The sequence below is a fragment of the Myodes glareolus genome, chromosome 5 (assembly GCF_982192425.1).
Source record: "Myodes glareolus chromosome 5, mMyoGla1.1, whole genome shotgun sequence".
NCBI lineage: Eukaryota > Metazoa > Chordata > Mammalia > Rodentia > Cricetidae > Myodes > Myodes glareolus.
In genome coordinates, this window is record NC_142030.1 from 112,302,421 (window position 1) to 112,316,958 (window position 14,538).

Here is a 14,538-nt window from a genome sequence, read left to right on the forward strand (position 1 = left end):
TTAAGGAATTAACCCATTTTGCCCCTCGCTGGTCTAAACCACAGGGTGCCAACGGGACGTTAATTGCTTTCTTCTGGTGGGGTTCCAGACAGCTCAGAAAGAAGGACCGAGCGCACATTCTTGGCACCAATTGGCTAATTCAATTTACTTCAACAGCATTAGCCACTGTCAGAATATTCATGAGCAGGGGAACCAGGACCGGTGGTACAGGCAGGCGGCAGCCACTCGGGCTAGGGAAGACGCGAGGGAGGGGAAGAAGCGGACCGCGCGCGGCGCTCCGGGGCCTGTGACCAGGAGGACCAGGCGGCTCTTCTCACTCTCGCGGAGGAGAGCTGGAACCTCGGACTCAGCGGGTTTGCAGTGCTTGTCACCAGCTCTCAACTCCTAGCGATTGCGCGGAGACTTTGGAAACATCCGAAGGCAGCAGAGCTGTGACACTTTAGACTTGGGGGGGGAAGGGGGGTGGGGTGGGGGCAGCGACGCTAGCTGGGGAGAAGAGACTTGGGATAACACGTTCGCCCAAAGAGGAAGGCAGCGATGTGAATTGGACACTCGCCACGGAGGAGTCTCAATCTCTCTGGGGAGTCTCCGGCTTTGTCAGGTAAATCAGAGGCTGGGGTTGTTGGTTTCTGCGCGTCTGTCCCCACACACCGGAGGTCACTCTGGAAAAGCCACGAGCACGCCGCGCGTTTCGGTTCCGCGCCGCACCTTCTCCTCCTCTACTATCCGCTGTCGGGGGTAAGGGGGAGGGTACGAGGGGATGCTCCACTTTCTGGGACTTTGGGGGAAAGGGGTCAAAAGGGGATCGCCTCAAGTAGGGTACTGGCCTGGAATTCAGAAAAGCACTGCGCAGCGAAACAGCAGGGCAGGTAGACTGTGCTGTACGCTGGGTACCTGGAATGTGCGCACCAAGTGACTGTGAAAAGGGGAGCGCGGGGTACCAGGCGCTTGACTCAGGCCCTTCGCTTCTTTCACAGTCAGTGGTGTCTCCCGCAGACTGCCGAAAGAGAGGCTGCCCGAGTCTCCAAGGAGGTAGCTGTGCCTGGAGCAGAGTATCCAAGCCTGAGGCTTTGGGGAGGTGCAAGCACCTACAGACCGATCGTGGCTCTGGGGTGCGAGGCATCCCCGCTCCAGAGCTTGGCGGTGGGAGGAGAATGTGGTGGTGACTCTAGCCTCTGCCACCTGCCGGACATCACCAACTCCCCGGATTTCTTGTCTTCCAGTCCTAGCTCCCTGGGAAAGCTCTGAACTGCGCGCTGGTGGTTTGAGCTCTGCTTGTCTGGTGGTGGTGTTTGGATAGAACCGGGAGGTGAGGGGGCGAGTGGAGCGGGTCAGATAAGGTGAAACGTTCAGATCTTCAAAGAAAACGCCTCCGCAAAGCCTCAACCTGTCCTAGGCAACAAGGCAGACTGAGTTGGCCTCCGCGCTGTAGCAGCTGGAATGTGGAGGGCAGCTTCAAGGCTGCCAGAGTCCTTTCCGAGCTGAACCTAGCTACGCAGGGAGCAAGTGAAGCACGGGAGAACAGAGTAGTTCGATAGTGGGTAGATTCAGAGTTTACTGTGGAATTGCAATGATTATTATTTATACCGGTTTTTTTGTTTTTTTAACTGGCATGGATATCAGAAGGACTGGGGTTTGACCTCTATAATCGCATGAAAATTGAGTCTGCAGCCGCTGTCCCCCACTTAATGTACCCAGACTTCCTCAGGTCTCTGAGCTGTCTCCATCGAAGGAAATAAATGCCCCCAGAATTTTGGGGTCAGGGATCTGGCCGAGAACTGAATCCAGCTGAGAGCAGAACAACAGAAAGTCCTAACTGTAATGCCCAGTCTCTTGTGCTTCTAGTTGCTCACTGCATTCCTAAGCACTTGCCTTCCTGTCTCTTAAGACAGAGGCAGAGCCTTCGCCCACCCTGCACTTGACCCAGCTTCCCCCTTATTTCTACAGCATGGATTTGTCGCTTGCCTGCAGTTACATGACCCCTTCAGTCTTGAGAGTATGCTCCCTAGCAGGGGCAACCTTCCCTTTAGACACAGGAAGAAGCCTCAAGGACACATGAGGTTGGTTGCTCTTGGCTTAGCCCTTGATCACATCCGTTCCAGGGTGCAGTCTTGGCCCTGCTGATGAAGCAGAAAACAAGGCAGGAGTGAGGGAGAACAGCCTGGCAGTTACCGAGCGCAGGAGATGAGGTCAAGCCTCGGAGCTGGCCACATCCTTTCCTGCCAGAGAAGAGAGACAAATGAAGCAAGAATGGGACACGAATAATACACTGGAATATTAGAGTCTGTGGTGCTTATGGTCACTGACTTTGGTGTGACCTTTCCTACGCTTCTGATTTGCCAATGCACTTAGCAGCATTTGCTGATAGGACTGTTCTCATAGCACGGTCCAACTTTGTTGGATTTTTTTCGGGGGAGGGGGGAAGACTTTCAAGGCAGGGTGTCTGACTTTGAATTTTAAAAGTGCTTTGAGCATCCTGAGAAAGGACAGTCTATGAAACACACAATCTTAACGTTCTGTGAAAAGTTTGCTACCTTGCAGGTTAAAGAGGTACATTTTTAGCATGTGTGCCATGTGGCAATGGGGCATTAAAATGGGAAAGCAAAGTACAATCATAAAAATGACTTAGCATCCTTGACATTCTTGTGCATACTTGTACAAAAATATCTTTAATTTGGAGAGAGTTGTTGTGGGAATTTAATCAATATTTGTACTACTGAACCACCCCCTTCTGCCTTTCTCTTCTGGAAGATTTTATGAGGCAGTATCACTGTTGGAAGTGCTGGGGGTTGAGAGGGAAAACTGAGGATCCTTAAGAGAAGTCAGTTAGGGTTTCAAGACTGGATGGGGAATAAGATGCAAAGTCTTTAGAGAGCAGTTAAGTGTTCTCAGGTGGTCAGTGGAGCAGCACAGGGCTAAGGAGCCAGCATTGGTTGTCCTGTGTTCGCAGATTCCAGGAGACTCTGCCAGATGGTTTGAGGTGTCTAAGCAAGGCTCTTTGGCCACCTCTATCAGGAGACTTTAATGACGGTAGTGTCTGCTCCTGACCTTTGCTCCGGAAGGACTTCTCTCCTTCTTACAGAGGATTCAGCAGTCTGCTTTCAGACCCCGGGGTGTTTCTCAATTTTCCTCCAGTTCTGGAGCTTCTCAGTCTACAGCTGTCAATGGATTTAAATCAATAGCTGGACTTCATCAAGAGAACCACTGAGAATCATTTATGTCTTTCCCTTGTGGCGAAGTAATAGAAAGGTTGCCTTGATTTCTTTCCACCCATAAACCAATTCTTACATTTTTCCCTTCATAGTGGTGAGTACTGTTTGCTTAAGCATTTTATTTATTTATTTATTTATTTATTTATTTATTTATTTATTTATGTGTTCGTACAATTTTGGACTTTAAATGTGGTTTGTGTAGTACCGGTCTATGGAAGGAGAGAAAATGTAAAGAGATACGGAAGGAAGAGCTGCTGGTTAGGACATAAATCAGTCTGAATATGTCGGGGGGAGTGAGAATAGGTCTTTTCACTCTTAAAAAAGTAGAAGTCCACTTTGGGAGAAAAGGAAGTCTGATTGTTGGCATCCCAGCCTGAAACTCAGGCAGCTGATGCTGAGAGGAGCCAAAGGGCGGTTCTTCTTAGTTTAGAGACAGCAAGACAGCCTCTGCCAAAGAGGGCTGTAAACACAGGATAAAGGTTTCGTTGTGAGGTGATGTGACTGGAATATCACAGCTGACTGTTCATTCTGACCTGCGATGCTGCCATCAGGGTTGCAAAGCAACAGAAATAAGAGCAACTGGGGACAGAAGAAAGTGGCGTTTGCTAGGCTCATTTGTTTTTCTTTCTTTCTTGATGGTGGCACTTCCAAAACATCACAGTTAAGGTTTCAGGGGACAAGAAGTCTTAGAAGAGCAGAGAGTCACGATGTGCCCTCCTACACCTTCTATTTTGACTGGGGACAAGATTTTTCATCTTTTAAAACCAGCATGTAAAGCTATAGTATCAATGCTTGTACTCAATAACTAATATTAGCTAGGAAAATATTAGGAGTTATTTCCAGTGTTTCAATCAAAATATGTACAAATGTTGCCAGACCCTTGTTCTCCTCCAACACTTTTTTTCCACAGAGATTTGAAGTTCAAGGAGAAAACTTTCCATTCTTGCCATTTATTAATTTTCTTTTTCAAATAAATTGTGCAGTGACTAATATTTCACATTGCATCGGAGACACCCCCTTTCTATTTCCCCTTGTAATTTAGAGATAAAAAATGCATTTTGAATGACCAAGGTGTTAAAGCAGTTGAGTATCTGTAGTTATTAGAGGCAACACACTGTGACATAGTGTTATTTACTAAAACATGGGACTGTTATCAGTTCCTTAGACACTGTTAGATGTCTAACAGTTGTCTGTTAGACAGATGTTAGGATCACAGATGGCAGGAAACCCATGGTGGTCAAGACATGCAACTGGAGTCTTGTGTATTCATCAGATTGCAACCTTCCGCAATCCTAATATTGGCATAGAATATGGATCGAAGTTCCTTCAGCTTGAATTTAAAAATGGACTATCTTTAAGTGTCAATGTTAAGTATAATTGTTCTGGGAATAAAAAGCATGATTATAGAGAAAGCATAATGAAATAAGATAAGGTCATGCAATCTCATGGAGAGAAATACTCAATTTCTCCACGATATTCATCTTGTCTCTCTTTTTAAGAAAGATGACAGTATCTTTTCTAACCTTTGCATTTCTTATACACTATGAATCAAAAGATACCACAAAGGCAGAACACTTGATGAATGTTACAAAATGTAAATGGTCCAAAATATGGAACTATCTAGCTCTCAGCAGGAAAAAACATTCATCTTTACAAAATGCACTTTCTACAGCAATTAAAAATAGAAAGTCACATTGCCACGTTAACTTATGGCAACAACCCATTTTAAAGAGAAATTTAGTCTTTTCACATTTAATTGCTATTTGTAGCTCACTAAATAGTTTTCCAGAATAATCCACCCCTCTCTTGTTAACCAAGATGGTCTAGTTGAGAACATTCTTAATTACACATAGATTGATAATTTTAGAACCCTGGGAACACTCTACTTAAAGCATTGCTTAATACAACACAAAATGAAAATGGCCCAACTCCCTTCAAAGACTGTCCAAATGTTTAAGAGATCATACACTAGAGGGCAATTGGCTTGGAAGTGCATCAATGCACAGTGAAAGAGTATAGAAGCTATAACCTTGGTTGCTTTTTAAAGTAAATAAGGCTTCAATAATTCCACTCATCTCCCCAAAAGACATAAGCACTGGTCAGGTGAAGTCCCTCTCTAAAATACCCATGTCAACAGTATACACAGGGGTTGCAAGAAGGCTCAGTTGGTAAAGGTGCTTTCTACCAAGCCTGATGATCTAAGTTTGATCCTTGGCCCACATGGTTGAAAGTAAGAACCGTCTTCTGAAAGTTATCTTCTGATCTCCATATACACATGCTGGGTCGTGTGAATACACACACAGACACAAACATATATGAACACCAAATACATGAACAGAGTGTAATAAAAACATACTTGGAATTCCTGGAATGATGCTTTTGATATTGTTTGTTTGTTTTTGAAATTTTTAGGGCAGTTTGACAATCTGAATTTAGAACATATGCAGATGAATATAGTTATCTCCTAAGAAAAAAGAGACATCTATTATAAGAGAGATTACGGTTTTAGTTCCTAGATCTTCCTTCATATCTATCTAGAATTTTACCTTTTGACTTATAGAATATTCTTTTTTTTATTTTCTGCTTTTGATTTTGTTTTTGAGGCAGGGTTTCTTTGTGTATCTTTGGCTTTTCTAGAACTAGCTCTGTAGACTAGGCTGGCCTCAAACTCGCAGAGATTCACCTGCTTCTACCTCCCAAGATTGAGACAGTGTTTTATCTTATGTACTTGTTCAAGTACTATGAAAATACTCTACCACTGAGATTCAGTCCTAGCTCTCAAAATTTTTAGATCATTTAAAAAGCTAAATAATATTTAAGAAAAATAGCAGTACATTATAACACATGTACAAAGAGTAACACCCTTACTCTAGAGGAAAAAAAATGAAAATCCCCATCATCTCCCACAGTTACCTACCTTCCTGCTGGCAGAGCAGCCACCATCATTCACTCATTGATGCTCTAAGTTACCGATCCTGGCTTTGAACTAGCTTATCTTACACATTTGTATCCTTTTACCTACATCTGTCATCACCTCAGCCTTGACTCCAGTGAATGATGCTTTACTTTTTGTTTCTATGCTTCTCTTTTTCCCCATTCTACAGTTATATAAGTAAGATCATGCATTATTCTTCTCTGTGTCTAGTGCATTTCATGTGGCTGAATGTTCTTTAGGTGCACCCTTAAAAGCTGAATAATATACTCCCAAACATGCACTCCAATTCACCCACTCACCTGTTGTTTTGTCTGGGCTGCTTCTGCACATTGACTGTTGTGATGTCAGTGTACACATATGTGAAAATATCCTTACAAAGTGAAAACCTCACTTCTTTTGGTGTTCTCACAGAAGAAAGTATCAAGGCCATATACTGGCCCCAGTTGGCTTCTTTGGGAAGTTCCATGCTACTTTGCAATAATAGCTATTACACTCTATGTTCTGCCAATTATCTACAAGAATTCCCTTTTATCTACAGCCTTGTGAACATTTATTATCTCTTGTAATTTTCAGAAAACCTATGGTTTTCCTATAAACCCTGATCTAAAGGGATGTAACGATTTCAATTTGCATTTCTCCAATAAGTAGAGATGTTGAGCACCCTTTCAGTTACTTGTTGGCTGTTTTTATTTCCTCTTAAGAAAGCAGTCTGTTCAAGTCCTCTCTTTGCTTGTTTAAACTTTGTCCTACATTTTGATGTTTGGTTGCACAAGTTCTTTATAATCCTTGAGTGCTAATCCCTCATCTGTTATGTGTTTTGTGAATCTTGTTTGCCACCCGATAGACCGCCCTTTCATTTCAGTAATTGTTGACAGTGGTTTTCTGTCCCACCAGATCTCACATCAGTTTAGTATCAAAGAAACACACAGAGGCCAACATTAATCATAAACTGATTGGCCTATTAGCTCAGGCTTCTTACTAACTCTTATAACTCATATTAGCTCATAATTCTTGTCTGTGTTAGCCATGTGGCTTGGTACCTTTTTCAGCGAGGCAGTTACATCTTGCTTCTTCTGTGTCTGGATGACAACTGCCTACTGACTCTTTTCTCATCTTAGAATACTCCTGTTCTCCTTGTCCCGCCTATAACTTCCTGCCTGGCTACTGGCCAATCAGCATTCATTTAAAATACAAGTGACAGGGTACAGACCATTGTCCCACAGCAAGTAATGTTTCTTTGAAGTCTAGACTCTTAGGTTTCATGCTTTTTTATAATGTAAATAAAATTAAATTCATGACATCTTCAAGTTTGATGTATTTACTGTATTTAAAGCCAGATTCCAAAACGGTCATGTTATTTTGTTAAACAGGAAAGATGTGTGCACAAATAACTGTAGTAACTATTGCTAATATTCTAGTGTGGGCAAGGAGTAGATAAGAGAGTAGAAAAGCTTCAACTTAAAGATTTTGATATTTTTAATTGTAGCTTGGCTACTGAATGTGCTTATATCCAAATAAGCAGTTTGAAATGTTCAACATTTCTCTGTAATAAAGGAGATGCTATTGTTTGATGGTTTTCTAGTTGTCAAGCACCTACCTTCTAAGCAGTGAGTCCTAATCAGACCATATTCACTAAATTACTACTTGTCCTTCTCTGTATTAAGTAATTGAAGGGCAATTAATAAATGATCATCTCCTTCTGTGGCAAGGGCTACATCTGGTGGTCACACAGCTTTTGTGACACGTGGCCAATTTTCAGGCTCAACTACAAAACTGCAGCCCTGCTTGTAGCATCTGTAAGCACCAGGGAAACCGCAGGCTTCCCAGTCATGTGATGTCATTGTGGCCATGCCCTTCCAGACACCTGTTCTGGCACATGCCTTACAGGAAGATAAGTTCCCTTAGTTATCCATCCTAAGTTTAAAAAACAGGTGTATCTGAGGAACTAAAATGTTCTAAGTAAATTGTATCTCATGTTTTTTAAGGTCTGGCCTCATTTAAATGTTGAATGAGCAAGGTGGTTTTGGCATTTTCCAGAGAACAGTACATAGTGTAATATGTTGGTTTAATTGGGATCCAGCAGTCAGGAGAAATTCCAGTAGAATTAGCATGAAAATTCAATTCCCCTTTGCTTCCAGAGAAGGTTGTTACTGTGCCGTGGTCAAAGCACAGAAAGACGTGTGGTACAGAGCACTTACTCTGTGCGTAGTATCTTTGTGCAAACCAAATTTTGATTTCCACGTCCTACCAATAATTTAAAAGATAGTTTTTTAAATCTGACTTGTATAATTCTTGGATAGACATTTTCAGTGTACCCAAGTATAGATATTTTAGATACATTTATTTAAAATCTGTGAATGAAATAATTGATATAGTTCTCTAAAAGAACAGTGTATTTTATAGCATATCCATGATAAAGTCAATGTCGAGGAAATGTCTGTCAAGTCCAAATAAAGAGGTAAATTGTATATATTACAAATGGCAGATTTGCCTGTCATAATGTGTTTATAAACCAACAGATATCATTTCATTCAATAATTTTATGATAAATTGGCAAAAGGAATTTTACTTAAAAGACATTTTATCTAGATTTGTAAAGGTTTTTTATTTATTTAATTATTTTCTTTTGATCACGTTTTCTCTTCCCCCACATCATCCCACATTCTCCTTATTTCTCTACTCACCCAAGTTCATGCTCAAAATTTCTCAAAACCAAAACAAAAGAGAAAGTCAAAATAAATAAACAGAAGGAAAACAAACAAACAAACAAACAGTAAGACAAAACAAATCAGCAGAAAGTCCACAAGAATACTATGGCGCGTGCTTGTGTTGCTCCTCTACTCCTGGGCATGGAGCCTTCGCTGGGATGTGCTGACATATCTGTGACACTTCACTGAAGAAAACTGACTTTCCTTTTCCCAGCAGGTATAAATGGCAGGTAGATTCTTGGTTAAGACTGGGTGTTTGCTTCCACTTCCCCTTTGCAGTGCAGGGATTTTGTCTGGCTTCAACATTTGCAGGTCCTGTGCATACTCCCATGATCTCTGTGAGCTCATGTGTGCATCAGTTCTACAGCATCTGGAAGACACCATTTCCTTGGAGTCATCCATCACCTCTGGCTCATACATCTTTCTACCCCTTCTTTAGCATGGATTCCTGAGGCTCAAAGGTGAAGGCATCTGTTTATAACAGAGTGCTTCAAAGTCTCTCAGTATCTGTACATTATCCAATTGTGAGTATCTGTGTTAATTATCATCTACCACAAGAAGAAATCTGATGAAGTATGAGTGATGCACTTATCTGTGGAGTCATTATGTGGACAGAACATTATGTCATTACGAGTTATTTTATTGCTATGTCCCTTCAGGAGAATAATAGTTGCTGGTTTGCCCTAAGTCTGTAACTATGTAGTCTTAGGTTCTTGTCTACATAAGCACATAAGCAGTATTAGGTATGGAGTGGGCCTTAAATCCAATTTTGCAAATGGTTGATTACTTCCATAATGCTTGTGCCAATACTGCACTATTTTATATCTCACAGGCAGGTCTCTGTTGTAGGTCACAGAGTTTGTTGCTGGGAGATATTGATAATGTTGGGTAACTTCCAGTACCATGAATTCTTGAATTCTAGGGCTGAAGGTTCAAGTTCGTCTCCAGCTACACTTCTTCATGTTCAATTACAATCAGTGACAAAGTATTATTGAAATTTGGAAGGTTCTCATCAGTCTGCTAATATTATCAAAACAAAGAACAGTCTTTGTTTCTAAGGAAATCTTAGACCTGTTTAAGAGCTATGGAAAGATTGAGTGAAACCAATGGATGCTACAGGAATTTCTTTGCCTGTTCCATACTCAAGCTTCTACATTTTCTTATATTTTTGCCTGTTTAGATATTGCATCAGAGCACTGTAGATTGGGTGACTAACAGACAACAGGATTTAGTTTTCCCAGATGTTGAAAACTGGAAGTCTGAAATCAGGATACTGGCATATCATGTTCTTCTGAGAGTGCAAACTGCCATCTCCTAGTATTCACACATTACAGAAACAAACTCTTTTCAGGTGCTCTTATATAAGAGAACTAATCTCGTTCAGAAGAGTCCCACCTTTGTGACACAATTACCTCCCAAGACCTAGCTGCTTCATACCATCATATGGTGGTTTGGGATTTCAGCTTGGGAATCCTATGGTTCAGAAACATTTGACCTATTAACTTATCCCAGCAGATTCTAAGCTTTCTGCTTTGTTAACCCTTGAGTTGCTATAGCAGATGCTTTATTTGGAGTACAAATTTGCACAAAAGCATTACATCAGAGCAAGTATTACAATTGAAAGTCTGAATCATGTAGCCTTTGGGGGGGGTACTGAATAAGAATGCACATCTTTGAGCATACTTTCTCCAAATTGGAAAGAACTCCCAAGAATATTCATCTTGCAAATAAAGATTAAGTAACATTATAATCATGAAATTCTATGTAAAGCAAATGACATCTGATGACCAAGTACATCTCTGTTGATATTCTAGCTTGAAGCATTTTAGTTGCATTACCTTTATCTTAGCCTACATGCTCAGCTACAGAATATTGTAATATTTATTTCAGTCTAAAAATGTGAGTCATAGTCATATTTGGAAATAAAAACCTTGAATGATCATAAAAATTGCTCTATTTGGTAGTTCAGCATCTCATCTTGGTGGAATATTTCAGAATATTAGGCACAGAGGCCATCATGACATTTCTGGAGTTATCTAACATTGGGTAGTCAAATTCTATATTAATGATTCTCTATCTAGCTATCTATTGTCTATCTTTCTCTCTCCCTATCTATCTATCTATCTATCTATCTATCTATCTATCTATCTATCATCTATCTATCTATATACCTACCTATCATCAACCTACCTACCCATCTATTTACCTCTCTCTCTGTGTGTGTGTGTGTGTGTGTGTGTGTGTGTGTGTGTGTGTGTGTGGTTTTTCAAGAAGAGTTTCTCTGGGGAACATCTTGGTTGTCCTAGAATTTATTTTGTGAACCAAATCGGTATCAAACTCACTGAGATCTGCCTGCCTCTGCCTCCCAAGGGCTGGGATTAAAGACATGGACCACCATACCCACCATTGGTTGTTTCTTTAAACACACACACACACACACACACACACACACAAATAAATAACATGAAAGAGTTGTGCACTTCTTGGGTACTTCTAAATATTCACTCATGTCAACTAAATGTATACTAACAAGCAAGAAAGAAAATACAATAACAAAAACCATTATGTAATTATTTCATTACCTATGGCTGAGATACTGTGTTTAGAATCTCCCATACATTCCACAATTGTCTTTTCTGTCCACATTACTGTTAGTATCATACTACACATGCTGAAACAAAGACTCAAGCATCAATGTAGGCATGCTTCCAACTCAAGACTCAAGGCCCAACATAATCTAATAACTCAATCACATTTCCTCCTTCTAATAAGAGTTCTTAGAGCCCCATCACTAATAACATCGTACTCTACTGATTTGCCTAGGAGAGTACCTTCTACATTGGAGAACATGTAACAACATACCTGTCTACATGCTAATAATACCACTTGGGACAATCAAAACTGTCTCCCACCTTTACCAAAAGTCCCAAAGGATCAAACTAACACTGGTTGAGAACTACTCCATGCTTGCATATTAAAGAATACATTTCAATTTGAAGATGGAAGTATTCAGTTTTTAAATACTACATAACTTTTGTACATATTATATATTTGTAAAAAAATTAGATAAGCTGTTGGGGGACAATAATGAAGTCAATGTGCCTTTACCAAATCCAAGTCTTTCCCACTAAGTTCATTTTCTTGGGGGCCCAAATTGACTGGGAGATTGCTAGGATTGCCTCAGTCTAGCAACAATGACTAGAACACAGTTGAAAAAAATGAATCACAGTTTCCTCCAAACCAATTAGTAGATGATCTATTAGAATGTTCTAGAAGAACAACTTTTCATTTCCTTAGGGTGATATCTGCCTCAATGCTTCTGAACTCTTTTTTTTTCATGCTAGTGATAGAACCTGGGATCTATCATGCTAGGTGAACATTCTACTTCTGGTTTCCAGTCCTGTCTCTTGGGCTTTTTGAACCAGAGTCTCAGTATTTTAGCTTAGGGTAGCCTTAAATTCACAATCCTCCTGTTCCTGCTTTGCAAATCCTAGGAGTATATTCATGGTATAACGCATTTATCAATAAATTATTTATTTTTGGATATAATACTGAAGAGCAAACCAAAGACCACATGTGTTATATCATGCCCTTCCCAAACAGCCCCAAGCCTGGATGGAATTCAGAGTCTCAAACATTCTAGGTAAGTGCTGCACCACTGAACTACACCACCAGTCCATAGCAATAAATAGCTCTTCAAGGAATCAGTGAAATCTTGTTTGCCCAGTGTAGGGCTTAGCTCCTCTGTTGAAGGCATATTACATTTTTGCTTTATCTAGTACCGTGTTTGCACACATTATTGTATGACAATCATAGTTACAAATTTCGTGGAATTTGTAATTCCATAAAGGCAAATATACTAGATGAAGACATAGGATCCAAGAGGCGTGTGTCAGCCTTAACAAGATGAAATGTCACACAACCACCTGACAGGGAGGAAAACAAACTGCATGGAAGCTAAGGGTACGCGAGGCTCATTCCGCTGGAGAGGTAATATTCAAGCTCAATCCACCAGACACCTGCTCATTTCACATTTTCAAACATGAGCAACCCTGCTCTGATTTTGATCAAGGTGCACTTGATATGATCTCTTCCACTCTTCACTTTCTCCTTAAGTCATAGTTATGGAAATAGGCACTGGAGAGAGCCCTACCACATGTTTTCACATGAGAAATGATTAAAGGTCTTCAAATGGAAAACCTGACATACATCAGACTAAAAGGAACCAAAATAGGTACCTTCAAGTATAAGGGATCTCTTCGTTTAAAAAAGAAAATCAATTTATTCTGCATCGCCTTGCGGGCCTGATCAGGGTCAGCAGACAGAAGACTCATGGCAGCATATTTTATCTCAGCACAGTGATGAACTTGCTAATGATAAATGGTTCTGCACTACAGAGTGGAGAGGTGGCAGCAGCAGGGGCCCCTCAGAGTACAAACATCACGAAGGGGGATGGGTCAGAAATTTCCAAGGACATTTCCGGCACTCAGTGTGTCTGAAGAATTTTTACCTTGGAAGAGGCTATTAGTGTCCTTGCAATCTACTTTAATTTTATTAAGAGGAACAGGTCTATTATTTCCCCCAGCCTTCACACTCAGTTATTGGAGTCAGTGTAGAGACGGGGAAAAGAGACTTACCATGGGCCACATAGAATAAGAATCTTTGTAGTGCCAACCATTGCAAAGGAATTCATGAACACGATCTTGTGTATTCTTGAGAAGAACTCCATGAAAGTTTGGCAAGATAGTTCAGTGGGTAAAGCGGTGAGAGGCACGGCCTTGCTTTAGACCCCAGTCCTCACAGAAAGTCAGAGGCATCTGGGAGCATCTGAGGTCCCAGAACAGTGGTGGGAAGATTAGATGCAGAGATGGGGAGGACCTCACCGATTTTTAGATTAGAGAACCTTACATAGTTGGTGGAAAGACACAGAAGACCCATTTTCAAACAAGGGAAAGAGCATCAGGTTGTCGCCTGCCCCCCACCTATGTGTCATGGCATATATGCATCTGCACCTGTACAAATAAACATGTAAGTCATGACACATATGATCAAAGAGAACACTGTGAACTAGAAGCAAGTCCCATCCCATTTTACAGCTAAAGGAAGTGAGTCACAGGGGATGTAAGTGGCTCTCCCGGGAGCTCACAGCCAGTGACTCCAGCCTTTCTGCTTGAACCTGATTCTGCCCCAAACTACAAAGTCTCTTGTCAACTACTACAGTATCCCACCTCATCTGTTCATCAGGGATGCACAATTTTATTTGAAATCTTGGCAATTTCCAGAGTTTGAGACATATGGCTACTTATGCAAATACTCAAAACATCTTCCAAAGCCTAAAATACATCCTTTCAAAAATTATTTGCTATTTTCTATTACAAATGATGTTGCTCCATTCAAACAGTTCAAACTGTCTTAAATTGATGCTAAGTAAATGAGCAAAACAAGATTTTTAGTGCTTATTGAAATGTCTGTAAAGGAAAGACTGACAACGGCATTTTGATGCAATTCTGGAACTCAGGGATCAGGAACTCAGGGAACAGGAACTCAGGCCTCCACGCTCAAAGCAGCATGAAACCACTTTCCCAGCGTTTATCCTACAACCCCAGGAAGACCTGGCAGTAAACACTCTGTTGTTGCTTACTATTTCGTTATACATTGTTTTCTCTTCTGTCATATTGAGTTA

At 41.0% G+C, this 14,538-nt stretch overlaps 1 protein-coding gene across 4 annotated transcripts in view; it reads left to right on the forward strand.

Annotated features, from left to right (window-relative positions):
* Positions 1 to 466: 466 nt before the first annotated feature.
* The window catches only part of Cdh20 (cadherin 20), a 232,449-nt gene continuing 218,377 nt past the window's right edge, over positions 467 to 14,538 (forward strand). For 3 of the 4 annotated variants that reach the window (XM_048443846.3, XM_048443847.3, XM_087906621.1), the window contains exon 1: positions 467 to 601. The gene's annotated coding sequence lies outside the window, so the exon portion shown is untranslated. The remainder of the gene's footprint in view (positions 602 to 14,538) is intronic. The other variant, XM_085688436.2, reaches the window with a different exon arrangement.